This window comes from Lycorma delicatula, chromosome 6 (assembly GCF_047948215.1).
Source record: "Lycorma delicatula isolate Av1 chromosome 6, ASM4794821v1, whole genome shotgun sequence".
Classification (NCBI taxonomy): domain Eukaryota; kingdom Metazoa; phylum Arthropoda; class Insecta; order Hemiptera; family Fulgoridae; genus Lycorma; species Lycorma delicatula.
In genome coordinates, this window is record NC_134460.1 from 11,036,279 (window position 1) to 11,055,915 (window position 19,637).

General features: G+C 32.2%; 1 protein-coding gene and 1 long non-coding RNA gene across 2 annotated transcripts in view; one reads left to right on the plus strand and one right to left on the minus strand.

The window, feature by feature from the left end:
* LOC142326541 (phospholipase A1 VesT1.02-like) overlaps positions 1-19,637 on the minus strand; it is a 166,775-nt gene that overhangs the window by 133,800 nt on the left and 13,338 nt on the right. The gene's annotated exons all lie outside the window — the stretch shown is intronic.
* The window catches only part of LOC142326545 (uncharacterized), a 295,602-nt gene that overhangs the window by 86,140 nt on the left and 189,825 nt on the right, over positions 1-19,637 (plus strand). Inside the window, exon 2 of the long non-coding RNA XR_012756802.1 lies at positions 7,915-8,032. This is a non-coding gene — a long non-coding RNA (uncharacterized LOC142326545). The remainder of the gene's footprint in view (positions 1-7,914; positions 8,033-19,637) is intronic.

Here is a 19,637-nt window from a genome sequence, read left to right on the forward strand (position 1 = left end):
GCTTTGAAGCGCCTTAATGAAACTCTAAGCTTGTCTAATGACAAGCTTAGAGTTTAGGATAAATGTATGCACAATTATTTATTATGCATACATATATCCTTGTAAAAAGTATATCATCTCTTGGGGGTTTTCTCAAAAATCAGAACAAGTTTGTGTGATACAAACATGGACTATCTGATTTAATATCTGGCGTCCGTAAGTATGAATTGAGTAAACCTTATTTAGAAAATTAAATGCTTTGACTTATCATTGAGTATATATTTATTTATTTCAATCTTTGCTAAAAATAATACTCAAATGTTCTTAAAAATTAACAATATCCACCTTTACGAAACCAGATAACAGAACTGTTTTGAAAGGGTAGAAATCCCTAAAATTGTATATTTATGCTTATGCATGTATAAATACTATATAATAAACGTAAATAAGTACATACAAATATAAGTCCAAAGAACATTGATAAAATTCGGAACATAAAAAGCAAAAAAAAAAAAAAAAATTAGTCTTATCAATCACATAAAGAATAAAGAATAAAGATGAAACAAATCAAAGAACCAACCAAATGAAATAAGAATTTTGACGATGCACACACCCTAGGGTAACTGATTCACCTCAAATATGGGAGAACTTACAGGTCTAATATCAGCAGTCGCTTTAGGCGCCTAACGTCCTTGCTATTAGTTAACCGCAAGCCAGTTCACATGTTTGTTCAATCTTATTTTGTGTCTTGCACCAAATCGTGGTATCTCATTTCGAACGGTTGGCAATCCCAGATAATCGTGTATTTCAGTGTTTTTCGCAAACCACGGTGCTTTTGTTATAATTCTCAATAGTTTGTTTTGGAATCGCTGTTGAACTTCGATGTTACTGTCGCTGGTCGTATCCCACAGTCGGATTCTGTAGATCCAAATCGGTTTCAGGACCGCTGAGAGCAGTAACTCCTTATTAGATAATGATAGTTAAACCGTACCGTTTCGTTTGAGGCAGCTATGGTCCTTGCCGTGCTTCCAACTTTGGACCTGCTAGCCAAGGAGAGAAAAAGGAGAGGAAGGAGGGCAAGAAAAGAAACGAGGCTAGGCGACATCTGTTGGCTTGCTGGCAGAGTAGATAGGAGGGTTCCCAAAATGAGCGATGGATAATTACATTGCTGCCTAGCGTGCAAAACTGGGTGGTTAGAGGGTTGGGAAAGCTGGACTTCTATCTCGGCCAGTGTTTAAACTCCTGTCTGTTTGAGAGGGGAAGGAGAGACACCCGAGAGTATCCGTATTGCTCGGCAGCAATCGATTCTGCCAAACATACGATTTTTTGTGTACCCTAAATGGGAGCTTTTGAGAATGCAGGTAGTCCAAGCAGTGGGTCCCATCTCCCCGGACAGTATTGGAGAGACACTGCTAAGAAGCGAGACGTCCTGGACTATCGTGGCTACGTTTATCAGGGCAGTCGTGAAAAAGAAAACCGAGGAGGAGGCACAATCTATTCATAATTACCAATAATGTTGACGTTAATAGACATACGTTGAGTCGCAGACTGCTATTAAAGTCGCGATACATAGTCCTGTTACTAGTTTTATGTGATTTCACTTGCATGACTATACGATTGCGTTATGATTATATGTGTTGTGACTATATTATTAAATATATTTTGTGTGATCTCACCGATGTTTCGTGCTAGGTTAGATTAGGTTAGTGATTCTATTTGATTAATGCTATGATCATTTGATTATACACGCTTAAGTGAAGTTATCAATGTTTTATCTATTATAATGGATGGACGTTCCGTTTTATTAGGTATATTACGTAATCATTATTAGGTTAGGTATATGTTTAGGCTAGGCTTATATTATAAAGGCTAGGAGTCGTGGATTCTCATTGTGGATTTTATATATATATATAAATATAATGAAAGAAAAAAAATTTAATAGGATTATCTAATTGAAAGATCGTCGTTGCTTTGTTGGCATTATTGTCCTGGCTCTTCGTCGCGTTTTTCGAGTAGTGTTTTATTTCCTTTGAAGGAATAAGATTATTAGATTATTCAATCGTGATTCTTTCGTGTGTTATTATTATACTTGACTATATGATTGTATATGTGTTGTAACTGCGTTATCAAATATGAATTATGTTTTTTCACCGATATATCATGCTAGGTTAGATAAGTGATTCTATTTGATTAATATAGAGATCATTTGATCTTACATGCTTTGTGTTACTTTATCCATGCTTTGTCTGTGTTATGGAATATAACCTATCTTGTTAGGTATATTATATTAATATTGTTAGATTAGATAAATTGTTTACGTTAGGTTTATATTGTAACGGTGAGGACTAGTATTTTATTTCCCTTGCGGTACTAAGTTTAGCTTGTAAGAATGGTTTTTGCCTTGTTGGCATATTTTCGTGGCATGATCGCCACATTCTTCGTGTTTCTAGTAGTGTATTATTCCGAGTTTTTGCGTAATAAATATGATAACGAGGTTGTAAGAATGTTGAATGTCCTATTGGCTTGTTTTCGTGTCGTGTTCGCCTTTCGCGTTGAAGGTGTAGCCCTTTCCGCCAGGTTAATGGTAAGATTGTTGCACGCCTTACTGGCTGGTTGTCACGTCATGACTATCACCTTCATTATGTTTCGCGATAGGTTATAAGTGTATTACGTTGGTCTGGAGCATTTGAGACGCGTTGTTGGTACGAGTGAGCTCGTAAGGTGACCTACACATCTGAAGTTGTCTTCGGGTGATCCCGGGAAACGTAGGGTTACTAGTGCTAGTCGTTTCATTTCAGTATACCCTCTACATCCTACATCCCCAACAATTTGTTTTACATACTCCAAACGTGGCCTGCCTACACAATTTTTCCCTTCTACCTGTCCTTCCAATATTAAAGCGACTATTCCAGGATGCCTTAGTATGTGGCCTATAAGTCTGCCTCTTCTTTTAACTATATTTTTCCAAATGCTTCTTTCTTCATCTATTTGCCGCAATACCTCTTCATTTGTCACTTTATCCACCCATCTGATTTTTAACATTCTCCTATAGCACCGCATTTCAAAAGCTTCTAATCTTTTCTTCTCATATACTCCGATCGTCCAAGTTTCACTTCCATATAAAGCGACACTCCAAACATACACTTTCAAAAATCTTTTCCTGACATTTAAATTCATTTTTGATGTAAACAACTTATATTTCTTACTGAAGGCTCGTTTAGCTTGTGCTATTCGGCATTTTATATCGCTCCTGCTTCGTCCATCTTTAGTAATTTTACTTCCCAAATAACAAAATTCTTCTACCTCCATAATCTTTTCTCCTCCTATTTTCACATTCAGCGGTCCATCTTTGTTATTTCTACTACATTTCATTACTTTTGTTTTGTTCTTGTTTATTTTCACGCGATAGTTCTTGCGTAGGACTTCATCTATGCCGTTCATTGTTTCTTCTAAATCCTTTTTACTCTCGGCTAGAATTACTATATCATCGGCAAATCGTAGCATCTTTATCTTTTCACCTTGTACTGTTACTCCGAATCTAAATTGTTCTTTAACATCATTAACTGCTAGTTCCATGTAAAGATTAAAAAGTAACGGAGATAGGGAACATCCTTGTCGGACTCCCTTTCTTATTACGGCTTCTTTCTTATGTTCTTCAATTGTTACTGTTGCTGTTTGGTTCAGGTACATGTTAGCAATTGTTATTCTATCTCTGTATTTGATCCCTAATTTTTTTTAAATGCTGAAAATTTTATTCCAGTCTACGTTATCGAATGCCTTTTCTAGGTCTACAAACGCCAAGTTATGTCGGTTTGCTTTTCTTTAATCTTCCTTCTACTATTAATCTGAGGCCTAAAATTGCTCCCCTTGTCCCTATACCTTTCCTGAAACCAAATTGGTCTTCTCCTAACACTTCTTCCACTCTCCTCTCAATTCTTCTGTATAAAATTCTAGTTAAGATTTTTGATGCGTGACTAGTTAAACTAATTGTTCTGTATTCTTCACATTTATCTGCCCCTGCTTTCTTTGGTATCATAACTATAACACTTTTTTTGAAGTCTGATGGAAATTCCCCATTTTCATAAATATTACACACCAGTTTGTATAATCTATCAATCGCTTCCTCACCTGCACTCCGCAGTAATTCTACAGGTATTCCGTTACTCCAAAAGGGGTTTTAGTCGGTAGTCTGTTGGATTAGACCACCAGCAGAAGTCCAACACTTCGTAAGTAAACGCATTTCTACCTCTGTCCCAAAAAAAAAAAAAAAATGAAAAAAAAGAATGATAGTTGAACTCTCTGCCTAGCAACCAGTGTATCAACCAGTGTCTCTCTGAACTTAATATTGAACACATTCAAATAAACTAAATAATTAAAGTAAGAAAACGTAACTAAATATTTAGATGGCTATGTAAATTATTATAGCATGTTATTACTTGTAGAAACTAAAGTTTAAAACTTGCGAAGTAGTAGTTTCTACTTCCTTTCGCTGTACATTGTCCTTTCCTGCATTATAATCGATATTAGCAATGTCGATATTATTTCAGCTAAAATTATTTCCTTTCTATGACCAAGTTTTTCCAAATTTTTATTTTACGCATTAAAATGAAGATTAAAATTCAGGGATTTTAAAATAATGTTCAACTCTTTTTAGAATAATGCGACGGAAGGAGTTTTTTTATATTTCGTATTTACAAGCTCTTGTAAGCTTTAAGCATCTGCTTTCAAGGTAAACTAAATCGAATATTTTGTTTGAAACATTTGATTTTAACAATTATTTCATTATTTGTATGTGTTTAACAAGTAATTTCAAAATTACTTTTTGTTGTATTACATGGCATTTTTTTCTTTAAAAATGTCCATCATGCGGGTAAAATGAATTTTATATACCCTTGGCAAATAAACATATGATGTGGGTTTTCGGTTATAGTATTAAATTCTTTCGTAATTTATGACATATATCTTTTCAAGGCTTCTTTTTGTATACCATTTTTTTATTTTTTTTTTATATCCGTAGTAACTTCAGATTAGTTTGCATTTATTTTTATTAAGTAGGCATCCAGTAATAAAAAAAAATACCCTAGTGGCAAAGGGTATGTAAAAATATTTTTTTTGTTTCAATAAAATTTACTATCGGTTACAATATTAAAGAAAACATAAGTAAATATGATCACATACAATCCTATGCAGAAAGACTTCCACTGAGCACCTCAATAATTACATAATATTCCTATACAGAACATTGAGTATGAACAGTCATAAGTTAAATAATAGTACCATTGGTTGCTCGACACAAAACAAAATCAATCAAATGATTAATAAACAAGAAAAATGAAGAAATACTGAGAAAAAAATGAAAAGATCGAAAGAGTAACAACGAAATAAAAATGAACGAAGTGAAATAATGAATTGATGGGTAAGACTCACTTGATGCAACTCCAGCTGAAATCACGTAGACAACAAGGTCCAACACGTGGTGTCGTTATAGCCTTCTAACGTCTTCATTATTGTCTAGAAGGTTAATAACTAAACAGTTCACATGGCTGTTTAGCAACAATTTATAATCTCTAATAGCTGTATTTCTTCTCGAACATGGAGTAAACTCAGATATTCGTGGATTTCACTGTTACTAAGAAACCAAGGCGCCCCTTTTATGCTCCTTAGCAATTTGGAATTGCTGTATTATCTTGACGTTGCCGCTGCTTGGATTATCACAAAGCCGGATCCCATAGCTCTGAATCGGTTTCAAAATAGCAGTACACAATAATTGTTTGTTAGATAGTGAAAGTTGTGATTTCCTGTTCAGCAACCAGTACATTTCCTTAAAATTAATATTCAGTTGTTTTCTGTTTTCCCATACATGGATCTTCCAGTTAGACATCGATCAAGATGAAGAAGAATGTACTATGAGTATGAGGCATGAAGAAAATGAATTAAAGAGACAGTAGACGACAATTTTCTAAAACTTAAGAAAAAAAGAAATTTCTTCTCAATCTAACCTTTATGTTATAAGAGTTAAAGTCTTACTCTGCTTAAAAGAATATATCAATTGTGATTATTCTTTTTACTTCCTTGTACGAAGTAAAGTATTGTGATCGTGAAAAATTTCAGATTTCAACGCAAATATCCATTTCGGCCATCCATGAATGCATTTTCATTAGTTTCGGCGTGACGTCTGTACGTATGTATCTTGCGTAATTAAAAACACTATTAGCCGTAGGATGTTGAAATTTTTTATTTAGGACTGTTATAACATCTAGTTGTGCACCTTTCCTTTTGATTACAATCGATTGGACCAGAACTGTCCAAAAAAGCCCAAAATCCAAATCAATTTGGATTTTGGGCTTTTTCTTAACTGCAGTAATAAGCCCTCATTAAGAGCTTTTCAACGATATATCATAAGTGGTACTTATTATCATTGGTTCCAGAGTTATAGCCAAATGAAATTTTAGGCACATAAGGGGAAGGCACATTGGTTTGAATCTGACTTCCTCTATTTTTTTTTATTTTTTGATTTATTAGTAATTATTATTCTCTGTAAAAATAAAATATGAAAAAATATCAGAAGTTATTAATGAAATAAAATTTTACGCACGTTTCATGTAAAAAAAAAAAAAATATGTATATGTAATTTAATAGGCGTAGAAGGAAGTCATGTGGTGTCCACATAAGATTTTTAATATTTTGTTTCAAATAAAACCTTTTCTAACATTAAACTTTTTTTTTTGAATAAATTAAAAGAAACAAAAATACTATACTAAAATAAAAAATACTTTTTCAATTGTTCTTTAAATTTTGATTTTTGAAATCGGTCCCAGTTAAAGGTTTAGAATTGTGTTATTTGTTTATAGTTTAGCATAAATAATATTATTATTTTTTCTTTTATTACGATTTATTTATTTACGTCAATTTTAATTTTATATTTTAATCGTTTTTATTTATTTTTTCTTAATTTGTAGGTTATTCTGATTCGTCAATTATTTATATTTCTTATTATTTCTCATAAGGTTTTCTTATTTTATAGACTGTTTACTCTAATTTTATATAATTCGTAATTATACTGAGAGTTGAATTTCAAAAAAATTCTATAATTATTTACAGAGTGCAATTTTTTTTAGATAATTTTTTCTATGATTGTGAAAAACGGAGGATAATGTAACGCTTGACAATTATGGACACACTCTTTTTAATATCATATTCTAACTAGAAACATTCATTTTTACTTAATGTCATATAATTTTAAGCCATCAAAATATCAAGTATTACTAGTAACTTATATCACTACTTAATGTACTCAACGTCAAAAAGAAAACTAAATGTCTAAGAACATACGCTTAACCTGATGTAAATTAATATTAAAAAATTGCTCATTATTGTAGGTTACAAACCGCACGACTCAACTCAATTATTTTTCTTTCAAATGGTATGTCACAATTGAAATCACCGTTCAAACTCATTTTTATAGCTGTAACTTGGTCAGAGATGAAGTTCATATCATTCAGAAAAAAGTACGTATCAACATCTTCCTAAAGTTATCGTACAATAAGTTCTATACTTGTTTTTTAGTTATAATAGCTTAGAAAAAAATAGTATATAGTTCCTTTTACTCTTATTATATATATATTTTTTTTTTCCTTTTTTTATTGTTCATTTTACTAAAATGTCAAGTGACAGCAGAGTAAAGTTACTAGTAAAGTTAGAAAAGGAAGTTTACGACAGAGGACTTATGTTGAATTGTTTTTTTGTTTTTTACATAAAAATAATATTTTATTTTTTCCTGTTATGTTTTTTAATTTGCCTTAATATTTCTCTTTTTTTTAAACTATTGGTAAAATCAAAATAAACTATAAATCATATTTTTATTTTAATAGTAATTTTTTTTTTTTAAATTAATAAAGTAAGTTTTTATCTGTGACGTTTGATGAAATTTTTCAGGTTTTCCTAAATATACAGAACAAATTAATCATTTGGATTTTGATTTCATACACACGTCTTCAAGTAGTGGAGATTTCGATGATGAAAATTATAACAGAAGTTATCATCAGAAGATCTGGTAAGAAAAATGACATTTAATATGTTTTTTTTTATTTTTTCGTAACACTGAGGAAGAAGATGGAGTCAATGAGTTTAAACAATAATTATTGGTTGAATCTGTCATGGAATAAAATATCTTTAAAAAATATAACATGTCCCGTAAAAAATATCAGGTTTTCGTCAGATTATTAGTTTAAAACAATAAAAGCCTATCATTATATAACATTAATATAAGAAACTGTTAATTTAATAAAATCTAATCAAATAATATTAAAAAGTGATGCAACATAATTTAATATTTAAAATTAAGATTTTTACTTCAATAATAAATATAAAATACAAAGATAACATTATTCTGCAAAATAATAATTATAATATTTCTGATCGTAAAAAGTTTTCAAATCCTGATCGATAGTCAAAAAAATATATGTAAAATGACCCACCGGATTGGTCTTCTTGTAAACTCATTATCGTAAATCAGCTGATTTCGAAGTCGATAGTTCTCAGGTTCAAATCCTAAAAATGATAGTTGATTTTATTCGGATTTGAATACTACATCATGGATACCGGTGTTCTTTGTAGATTGGGTTTTAATTATTACCACACGTCGCAGGAATAGTCGGCCTGAGTTTGTTCAAGATTACACATTTGCCGGTACAGTTACATTATGATTATAAATCGCAGTACTGCGCAGCTGAAAGCAATGGAAAACTACAGCTGCTTTTTTTCTATGAAAATGTGGCTCTCTGCATTTTCATATAACAATGATGGAGGCGCCTTCCTTGGTAAAATATTCCGGAGGTAAACTAGTCCCCCGTTCGAATATCCGGGTGGGGACTACTAAGGAAGGGGTCACCAGAATATTAAAAAATAACATTCTACGAGTCGGAGCGTGGAATTTTAGAAGCTTAAAAAAGGTTGGTAGGCTAGAAAATTTAAAAAGGAAAATGTATAAGATAAATGTGGATGTACTAGGAATTAGTGAGGTTCGGTGGGAAGAGGAAGGCGACTTTTGGTCAGGTGATTTTAGAGTAATTAACTCAGCTTCAAATAATGGGCAGGCGGAGTATTTCAAAACACATAGCGATAGAATCATTGTAATAAGGATAAAATCAAAACCTAAACCGACAACGATTGTTAACGTCTATATGCCTACAAGCGCTCATGATGATGATGAGGTAGAGTGTGTATAAGAGATTGATGAAGCAATTAAAAACGTAAAAGGAGATGAAAATTTAATAATAGTTGGAGATTGGAATGCAAGCATTGGAAAAGGCAAGGAAGGAAATATAGTGGGTGAATACGGGCCGGGCAAAAGAAATGAAAGAGGGGACCGACTTATAGAGTTTCGCACGAAGTATAATTTAGTAATTGCCAACCACCAATTTAAAAATCATAATAGAAGAATATATACACTTGGAAAAAGCCAGGCGATACTGCAAGGTATCAGAGAGTTATATCATGGTTAAGCAAAGATTTAGAAATCAACTCGTTGACTGCAAAACTTACCCTGGAGCAGACGTTGATAGCGGCCATAATTTGGTGATAATGAAATGTAGATTGGGGTTTAGAAACCTGAAGAAAAGGTGTCAGATGAATCGGTGGAATTTAGAGAAGCTTGAGGAAGAGGAGGCAAAGAAGATTTTTGAGGAGGACATCGCAAGAGGTCTGAGTAAAAAATATAACGTAGAAAATGTAGAAGAAGAATGGGAGAATGTTAAAAAGGAAATTCTTAAATCAGCAGAAGCAAACTTAGGCGGAATAAAGAGAACTGGTAGAAAACCTTGGGATTCAGACGATATATTGCAGGTGATGGATGAACGTAGAAAATATAAGAATGCTAGTGATGAAGAAAGTAAAAGGAACTATCGGCAATTAAGAAATGCTATAAACAGGAAGTGCAAACTGGCGAAAGAAGAGTGGATTAAAGAAAAGTGTTCAGAAGTGAAAAGAGAAATGAACATTGGTAAAATAGACGGAGCATACAGAAAAGATAAGGAAAATTTTGGGGTACATAAATTAAAATCTAATAATGTGTTAAACAAAGTTGGTACACCAATATATAATACGAAAGGTAAAGTCTATAGTTGGGTGGAATATATTGAAGAGTTATACGGAGGAAATGAATTAGAAAATGGTGTTATAGAAGAAGAAGAGGAAGTTGAGGAGGATGAAATGGGAGAAACAATACCGAGATCTGAATTTAAGAGAGCATTAAAAGATTTAAATGGCAGAAAGGCTCCTGGAATAGACGGAATACCTGTAGAATTACTGCGGAGTGCAGGTGAGGAAGCGATTGATAGATTATACAAACTGGTGTGTAATATTTATGAAAAATAGGAATTTTCATCAGACTTCAAAAAAAGTGTTATAGTAATGATACCAAAGAAAGCAGGGGCAGATAAATGTGTAGAATACAGAACAATTAGTTTAACTAGTCATGCATCAAAAATCTTAACTAGAATTCTATACAGAAGAATTGAGAGGAGAGTGGAAGAAGTGTTAGGAGAAGACCAATTTGGTTTCAGGAAAGGTATAGGGACAAGGGAAGCAATTTTAGGCCTCAGATTAATAGTAGAAGGAAGAATAAAGAAAAGAAAACCGACATACTTGGCGTTTGTAGACCAAAAAAGGCATTCGATAACGTAGACTGGAATAAAATTTTCAGCATTTTAAAAAAATTAGGGTTCAAATACAGAGATAGAATAACAATTGCTAACATGTACATGAACCAAACAGCAACAGTAACAATTGAAGAACATAAGAAAGAAGCCGTAATAAGAAAGGGAGTCCAACAAGGATGTTCCCTATCTCCGTTACTTTTTAATCTTTACATGGAACTAGCAGTTAATCATGTTAAAGAACAATTTAGATTCGGAGTAACAGTACAAGGTGAAAAGATAAAGATGCTACGATTTGCTGATGATGTAGTAATTCTAGCCGAGAGTAAAAAGGATTTAGAAGAAACAATGAACGGCATAGATGAAGTCCTACGCAAAAACTATCGAACGAAAATAAACAAGAACAAAACAAAAGTAATGAAATGTAGTAGAAATAATGAAGATGGACCACTGAATGTGAAAATAGGAGGAGAAAAGATTATGGCGATAGAAGAATTTTGTTATCTGGGAAGTAGAATTACTAAAGATGGACGAAGCAGGAGCGATATAAAATGCCGAATAGCACAAGCGAAACGAGCCTTCAGTAAGAAATATAATTTGTTTACATCAAAAATTAATTTAAATGTCAGGAAAAGATTTTTGAAAGTGTACGTTTGGAGTGTCGCTTTATATGGAAGTGAAACTTGGACGATCGGAGTATCTGAGAAGAAAAGATTAGAAGCTTTTGAAATGCGGTGCTATAGGAGAATGTTAAAAATCAGACGGGTGGATAAAGTGACAAATGAAGAAGTATTGCGGCAAATAGTTGAAGAATGAAGATTTGGAAAAATATAGTTAAAAGAAAAGACAGACTTACAGGCCACATACTAAGGCATCCTGGAATAGTCGCCTTGATATTGGAAGGACAGGTAGAAGGAAAAATTGTGTAGGCAGGCCACGTTTGGAATATGTAAAACAAATTGTTAGGGATGTAGGATGTAGAGGGTATACTGAAATTAAACGACTAGCACTAGATAGGGAATCTTGGAGAGCTTCATCAAACCAGTCAAATGATTGAAGACAAAAAAAAAAAATATATCCTACCCTACTAGACGGAAGTTTTATGTGTGTCTGTGGGTGCGTCCCCCCTCCCTTAGCTTAACGCCGGAATGTACGATCACTAGTGGAAAATACCGATCGTTAGTACATGTCTTGTGATGGTCAGGTCTATACTTGTTATATTAATACATATCGATATACCGTACATATGTCGATATATATGCCAAATACATATCGAAATTTTGAAAAATTTAATACTTTTTAACCGGATCTGAATTTTTGGACGAAAAACGCAAATATCTAGAAAACGGTCGGTCCTAGCGCTCTGAAAAGTTTCTTCAACCACCCTCAACTGTATTACGTCCGCTCCTAGTGGTACCCAATGGATGATAATATTTTCAAGTGCCCCCGGGGCGCCGTTCGGAAATTGGTTAGGGGGTGCGATGGGGTGCCACCGTAATATCTCGACAACCGCTCGTCCGATTTTCACGATTCAAAGGGCGTATGTATCTGCAGGTCGAGCTCTAACTTCTTAACGCATCGGGTACACTCTTGATCGACCGGATATTGGTTATCCGGATATGAAATCGTTTAGCTCTGTATTTTGATTGCACTCGCCCACCGTAAAATGTATCGATCCGATCTTTAGCTAAATACGCTCAAACCTGTGTTCGCTAGTGCAGCTGTAAAGTATAAACTTATGAAGACTAAAAAGTAGGAAATAAAAATATATTAAAAAAACTTGAAATTGGCAAAAACATCAAATTTTTAATTTGAAACTAAAAGTTTCACATAATCTTACACATCACCATCAAATCTTGTTGTCAAATACATTCTGAGATACCGTATTAAAATTATATTTTATTTTTTAGTGCGTTTAATTTAAGAGTAGTGTTTTAAATTTTTTTTACATATTTTTTATTTATTTATGTGATTGTTTCTCTCCGCAAAACAATGAACTATAACCAAAAAGTAGGCACCGGAATGTACCAGTCACTAGCGGAAAATCCCAATTTGTCAGTATCAATTTACACAGTTACATTTTTAATTTAACTTTCGTTATATCAATTCTCATCATCAAAAAAATATTTTTACACAAAAGGCAATCAATTTTGGACACCTAATAATTCCACTCAGAGACGCCGCCCGCCAGGGCAACCCGGCCAGAGGGCCTAGCTGCGAGGGCGTGCCTGGCACGCCCTGCAGCTAGTATATATATATATATCCTGTTTTCTGCTCCAAATAAACATTATTTTTATTGTACTTCAATTTTGAAATTATATGGCATCATTGTAACCGACTTTTCGAAGAAAAGTAGTGTTACGTTTAGTCGCATGTTAAGAGTATGAGGGGAAATGAATTTTCTTTACGTTTTGAGGTAGGAGGAGTACGAAAATATCATTCACATAGATTGAGGTTTCCTTATATATATATATATATATATATATATAAAATCAAATATTTTTTTCCATTATATTGAATTATAATTTATACAAAAAAATATAATTAAATCAAAACCACCATCTACAATAGTACATTAAAAAGTAAGATACAGTTACCAACTCTAGCGCTTTTCAATTAAATACTTCATCGGCAGTTAACTGCCGACGACAATGTACTACCGTATTTCTGTATTTGGTGGTTTTGATTTTATAATTCTATTATTGTTTAAATTACATATATATATATATATATATATATATATATATATATATGTGTGTGTGTGTGTGTGTGTGTGTGTATACACACGCACAAAATTATAGACCTAAGTGTACATTTTTTTAGCTCCAATATCTCCAAAACTACTCGATAAATTTTGTTGAAATTTAGATATGATGTAGTGATGATCTGAAGTTGTGCATATAAGAATTTGATGAAGATTAGTCGAGTCGTTTTTGTGTTATGCCCAACTAATGGTCGAAAAAATATGAGCGGGTCAAGTTAGAAGCGTGGTTTATTGTGATGCTGCAAATTGGAACGTTGACGGTTCTTTATATGCTGCGTATCTATTGTTGGCAATAATAAAAAACCAAATTAAAAAAAATATTAAAATCAAATTTAATTAACAAAAGGTCGGCCTTCTTGCGCAATTCTGTGCAAGATTTTTTTTCTTTTGAAGACCTTTATTAGCATTATTTGTAAAATATTGTTTTACTCAACGGAAAATCTTCTTTTTTTTCATTTTGTTTTCTGCCAATCCTGTTCCCTTGAGAAAAGGGTTCACTTTGCTTAAATAGAAGGAAATGAAAACAAAATTATTTCAGTTATGCAAGTTAAACGATACTTTACATTACACTTGTATTAAAACGGGGGTCGGTCTCTTCACATTTGTTGAAAGAGTACAGGAGCCGTTACGATTAGTTAGAGGACGCTTCTTCCGTTTCAATTTAGTACAGTCTTGGGACACGGTGAAATAAATAATGACAGAGCCGATCAGTCCCGTCAAAGTTTGATGACGCCGGATGCACGCAATTTGGTAATGACAAGCTCAGTGTAGTTGGATGGACGGTCTTATTAAACGAATTCCGTACATTACAGGAGAAAAGTAACCGATCACTATGTAATCTTTTAATTTCATGCCTTGTTGGCTTTCTATAACGTTGATAAGATTTAGGTTTTCTACAACGTAAGAATTTTTCTGATTTTAAAAAGTATTTTACTCTGATAACATTATATAAAAACGGATCTTAAATGGATTTTTCTACGGTGTAAAAAAGGAACGCCCTGTGTTAATTATTCAGTGATGACAGCATCATAAATCATTAAAAAATATTATATCGTTTATGTTATTCGTTTTATTAAGTTTTGCAATAATACGTAATCCGTTGCGTAGAATTATATTAAATTTAAAATAACAGTAATTTATCGATAATTATTTGAGAAAAAATTATTTTAATATCTCATTTACATTTTAACAATGAAGATTTTAATTAATATATTTAAACGTAGTATTATAATTTTTTAGTTAATTTCTCTATTGGAATTTGTTTACTAAAGAAAACAAAAGAAATCGGTGTAGAGTAGAAGGCGGAATCTGGGAGGAGATAAAACTTAAATCCTACGTAGGTTGTTTGTATAATAGATGAGATTAACAAGTTGAATTGTATGCAAAAATTTATTCCTGTCTCATCAATAATTTACTTTTTTTTCTTAAATCGTGAATGTATTTTTTAACCGGAGGATATTTAACGGGGCAGTTTATTTAACTATTCTATATTTAAGTAATATAAAATTTTTTAATGGAAAAATTAGTCGATGTTCAAATAAGTACTACTTAGTTTATAACAAAGTAATACTTTTAAAATCATAATATAATTAACTTTACATAGTGTGATAAAAAGGAAAAACGGTATTATTTAATATATTAACTTAAATTTCGACGTTTACATTCGGTGCGAAATTAAAAACAGACTACTTTAATGGCTTAAAACTTTGACCTTCAGGTTAAAAATTAAAAATTTGTAGAATAGCTGAAAAGTATTGTTATTTATTTACTTTTTAACGTGGTCATTTTATTTCTACAAATATTTATTTTATATAATATTTTTACCTGCCTGGCTATATAGCTTCACCGCATGCCTACTCACAAAACTATTTACGGGAAAGTATATAAATCGAGTTTTGCCTCTGGCAAACTGCACCTGCACTCGGCCTTGTAAACGAATTGATGGAGAGTAAATCAATATTACCAGATCGAGTCGCGTGACTGTTACCATGGAGGAACAATTACCCTCCGGTTCAACTAGACAGTACTTTCATTCCTGACGCGGACACGGTGCGGTATCTAGGGTTATATCTAAATCGTCGATTGACCTAGAATAGAAGGATCTCGACAGAGAGGAGACAACTGAACGTTGGACTTCCACGAATGTACTGGCTCCTTGGTGACTGTTTCACTTGTCCGTGACAAATAAATTGTTGCTGTATAAGGTTTTCCTGAAGCCAATATGAAGGTATTGTGCGCAAGTATGGGAGGACTACTTGAAATAGTAACGTTGAAATCGTCAAAAGGTTTGAAAACAAGATGTTCAGGAAGGTGGCTCCATGGTTCGCTAAGAACTATGAGGTGCACGGGTGTCTTGAGATGAGGGTAATTGTAAGGAGATAAAGAGGACTATTAGGGACTACGTACGTATCTAAGCTGGACAACCATGTGCAACATCTGGCCCTAAATCTATTTGGCAATGAAGAAGAACGACGGTGGAGGCTACATGTTCTGGACCTCGCTGATGTTTGAGGGCATTGATAATCATTGGAGTGCGTGACCCGTGGGATGATACAATGATTATGTTAAAGGTAGTCTAAACTTTATGAATCTATACTGGATATATGTTTAAGCTGGTTGTTGACTTGGTTGGCGGTGTGATTCTCCCCCTGAGAATTCGATGTTTACTGTTTTGCGACTATCATTTTTATCTGACTTTTATTTGTGTCTTTATTTGGATGATTAATATTTGTGAATTTATTATTTCTGCATTTATCATTTATTATCTTTGTTTTTGTTGATCGATCGGTTCGTTTGTGTCATGAGAGGGAGGCATTTATTAATATTGTATTTGAGTTGTTCTCCTGTCACGTTGCTCTCAGCCAAAAATTTTACTTACGGTCACAATCCTTTTGGCGACCGATTGTAAAAGTAAATTGCTCCAAAAAAAATTTACGTCTGATTTTTTGTAAATCTTGACATTTCATATGCCCTCTAACAAAAAAATTAAATTAAAAAAATAAAACAATCTGTAGCTTTAAAAAGTTCCAGGTGGATATATATATGTTGACCGTTTTTACTTTATACATCCAGGTTGAATGGACCGATATGGATAGAATTTGGCACGATGATTTTTGTACATAGGAGATAAATACAATTTAATTTTAGGACTTGTGAATCTCAAAATTTTACTTAACGGGTAGGTAAAATTTCACAAAATTACTTAGATAAATGAGATAATTTTTGATTGTGTTTGCTCTTAATCCCCGTAAAGGGGCCGATAGAAACCGCTTTTTTTCTTCTTGTCGTTTCTGAACTCAAATTCAAATTCTTGTACTAATTAGACTGTAAATATAATTAAACGATTATGCGATTTAATTACATTATTATGTAACTTATTTGGGATATTTTATCCATGGGTGGGAAATAATAAGCCTAATTTTTTATTTTGCTTTTTTTTGTTGGTTATCTTCTAACTGGATTTGTCGATTTAAAAAAAAATTGTACAATGACTAATGAATATAAATAATCGATATCGTGTAATTTTATTTATAATTGGTCAAACAATGGAAGATACGGTCACCGTGGGTCTCGCATCTAAAATTTTGACTTAGAGTAGAATATGTTTTTTATGTATTTCAGTATCTCTTAGGAGGGTTATACAGTTTTTTGTAACTTTATATTTTTTTTTATAATCAAAGGTATCCTTCGGATATGGAAGGAAAGCGCAGTCATCAAAACCTATTCCTTGGCGTTGTTTTTTTAACCGTTCTTTTTTGTTAATAAGCTATCTTCGTTTATTGCCTCCTCTTGTTCGATCAAATTTATACCTTAAATTTTTAATAATTTAAAATAAATTAAATATCAAGTAATTTGTTAAATTTTACATTAAAATTTATTTAAATTAAATTCAAATTTAATAGCCTTAAATTTTAAATATTTCGTTAAAAAATTATTTTGATCAACATTACCGTTTTGTTCGTCAACAAAAATAGGGTCGACTAAAGTTAATGGGGATAAAGATATTGCTGCATGTTTAATTTTTAAAACCTACAGATTTTTAGGATTAAAAAAATGGGAAGCCCTAAAAAAAAGTTTTCTTGAGAAAAAATATTTACAGGAAGTGTAAAATACAGAAAAACTATAATTAAAAAACAATATCACCAAGAGGAATGCAGGGAAGCAATGAAAAAATATTAATACCGAAGTTATTGTGGAATGTGATAATATATTTCATTTTATATAGTAATATTCATAGAGAATATTGTTATAAGTAAGAGATTTTAATCTACGTTTTACTTTTAGAACTCGGTAATGCAAATTTTCCGACAACTTTTCATAAATTTTTGGTTGAAAATATTTGGATTTTCATAAGACTAAATACCATTATGTTATAAAAGCCTAATATTAAACAGGAAATAAGAAAAGTGAATAAAATATTTCTTTTAATCATCCAGTAAAATTGTCGATACTTAAAAGTTCTTCTAATAAAAATAACTGAGAGATTTTTTGAGAGTTCGCTAACAAAAGATAAAGATACTTTCTTTATGAAATCAAAAAAGACGTCTAATTCGGAACATTTAATGAAAAGTAAGCTAAATATAGATAAAGAACCTTTACCTTTTGGAATTCTGATATTAATTAGCTTTAAAACGAAAATTTTCTGGTTTGGAAGATAATCGAAGTATCTATCGATAGGTCGGATTTTCTTTTCCTTATGAGAAACTTAAAAAAATCGACGGGTCAGTACGTTTTTTTTTTTTTTTTTTTTTTTTTTTTTTTTTTTTAGGGCGAAAAACGCTTGCGCGTTATCATCGCCCGGAATCTTTTTTTTATATAAAAAATAAAAGGATTTAAAACTATTCTAAAAGATGAATAAAACTTACGACTAATATCACAGATAAAAACTAATATAAAATCAAGAGTAAATAGAATTTTACAAAGTCCAAGATGGGTGTAAAGGGCCCATTCTTGGATAACAAAAAACCATAAAGGGTCTAATATAAAACTTAAAACTAGGTTAAAAACTAAAATAACAAAATTAAGTAAAACTTAAAACTAACACTAATTATATAATTAAAACTAGGTTAAAAATAAAAATTAAAAAGGAGAAATAAAGCATAAAACTAACGTTACTAAAATCTTACAACTAACATCACAGAGAGTCTTTAAAATATAAAAAAAAAAACTATATAAAATTTAACAAATTCCGATAAGGAGTGTAAAAGGCCCCTAATCGGATAAAAAAATCAAAAACTCTGAAAAAAAAAAACTTATTTAAAAACTCTTCTAGCATTAAAAAATATACGCAACGATATTAAATTTTTTGCATTAACCCAGCACTTCGAAGAAATAAAAACAACCGGGTTAAAATTTCATTATCATTGCACAAGACACCACGGATATTTCTGGGTAGATTAAATTTACGACGCAACGCCGCATAACATATGCAATCCACGAGTATATGGTGCACAGTCATGGGGCAGTTGCATCGTGCGCATAGGGGTGCTTGTCCTCTTATCATCAGGTAATCGTGTGTGATCCTCGTCTGTCCTATCCGCAATCGACAAAGGACTACTTCCTCACGCCGAGTTTTTCTGTATGAGGTGTCCCATGGTAACACAGAATCTTTAATCTGTCTGAGTTTATTATCAGCGGTAGCCGTCCAGTCACCTTGCCACCTCGCTCTCAGTGATTGTTTTACACAATTAATAAAATCAGTACGTTAGCTTTGGTTTTGTTTATCGTATATTTTTTCAATATTAATTCATTCATCTGGTTTTGAAAATTTTCTTTTTTTTTAATCTGTTTTTTATCTATGACATTCTATGTTTGAAGAATACGCGCGAATTTTGTAGTATAAAATATTATGTTTAAAATTATCAAACCTGATCAGTAATTAGATTACTGATTGTTTTAGCTAATATAAGATACAACAAGCATCCTGAAAGTAATACCTCTCGTTTTCTTATATTTAACTGATGTTAAAGAAGTTCTACTAATATGTTAACCGATATGCGGAAGTTTCTTTCTTACATTAGCAGGAAAACAACATAACCGACGAGAGATCAAAAAGCAGTAATTGAATTCATAAAGAGGAATATTAGACTCCAAATTCCTATAGAAGGCTGATGAATACGATCGTTATCAATAATGTTCGAATATGAATGAAGAGGTTTCAAAAAGGGATAAAATTCAGTGCCAAACAAGCAATGGAGTGGGAGTCTCGCAATTACAGAAACTCTATAGAAAATAGACGA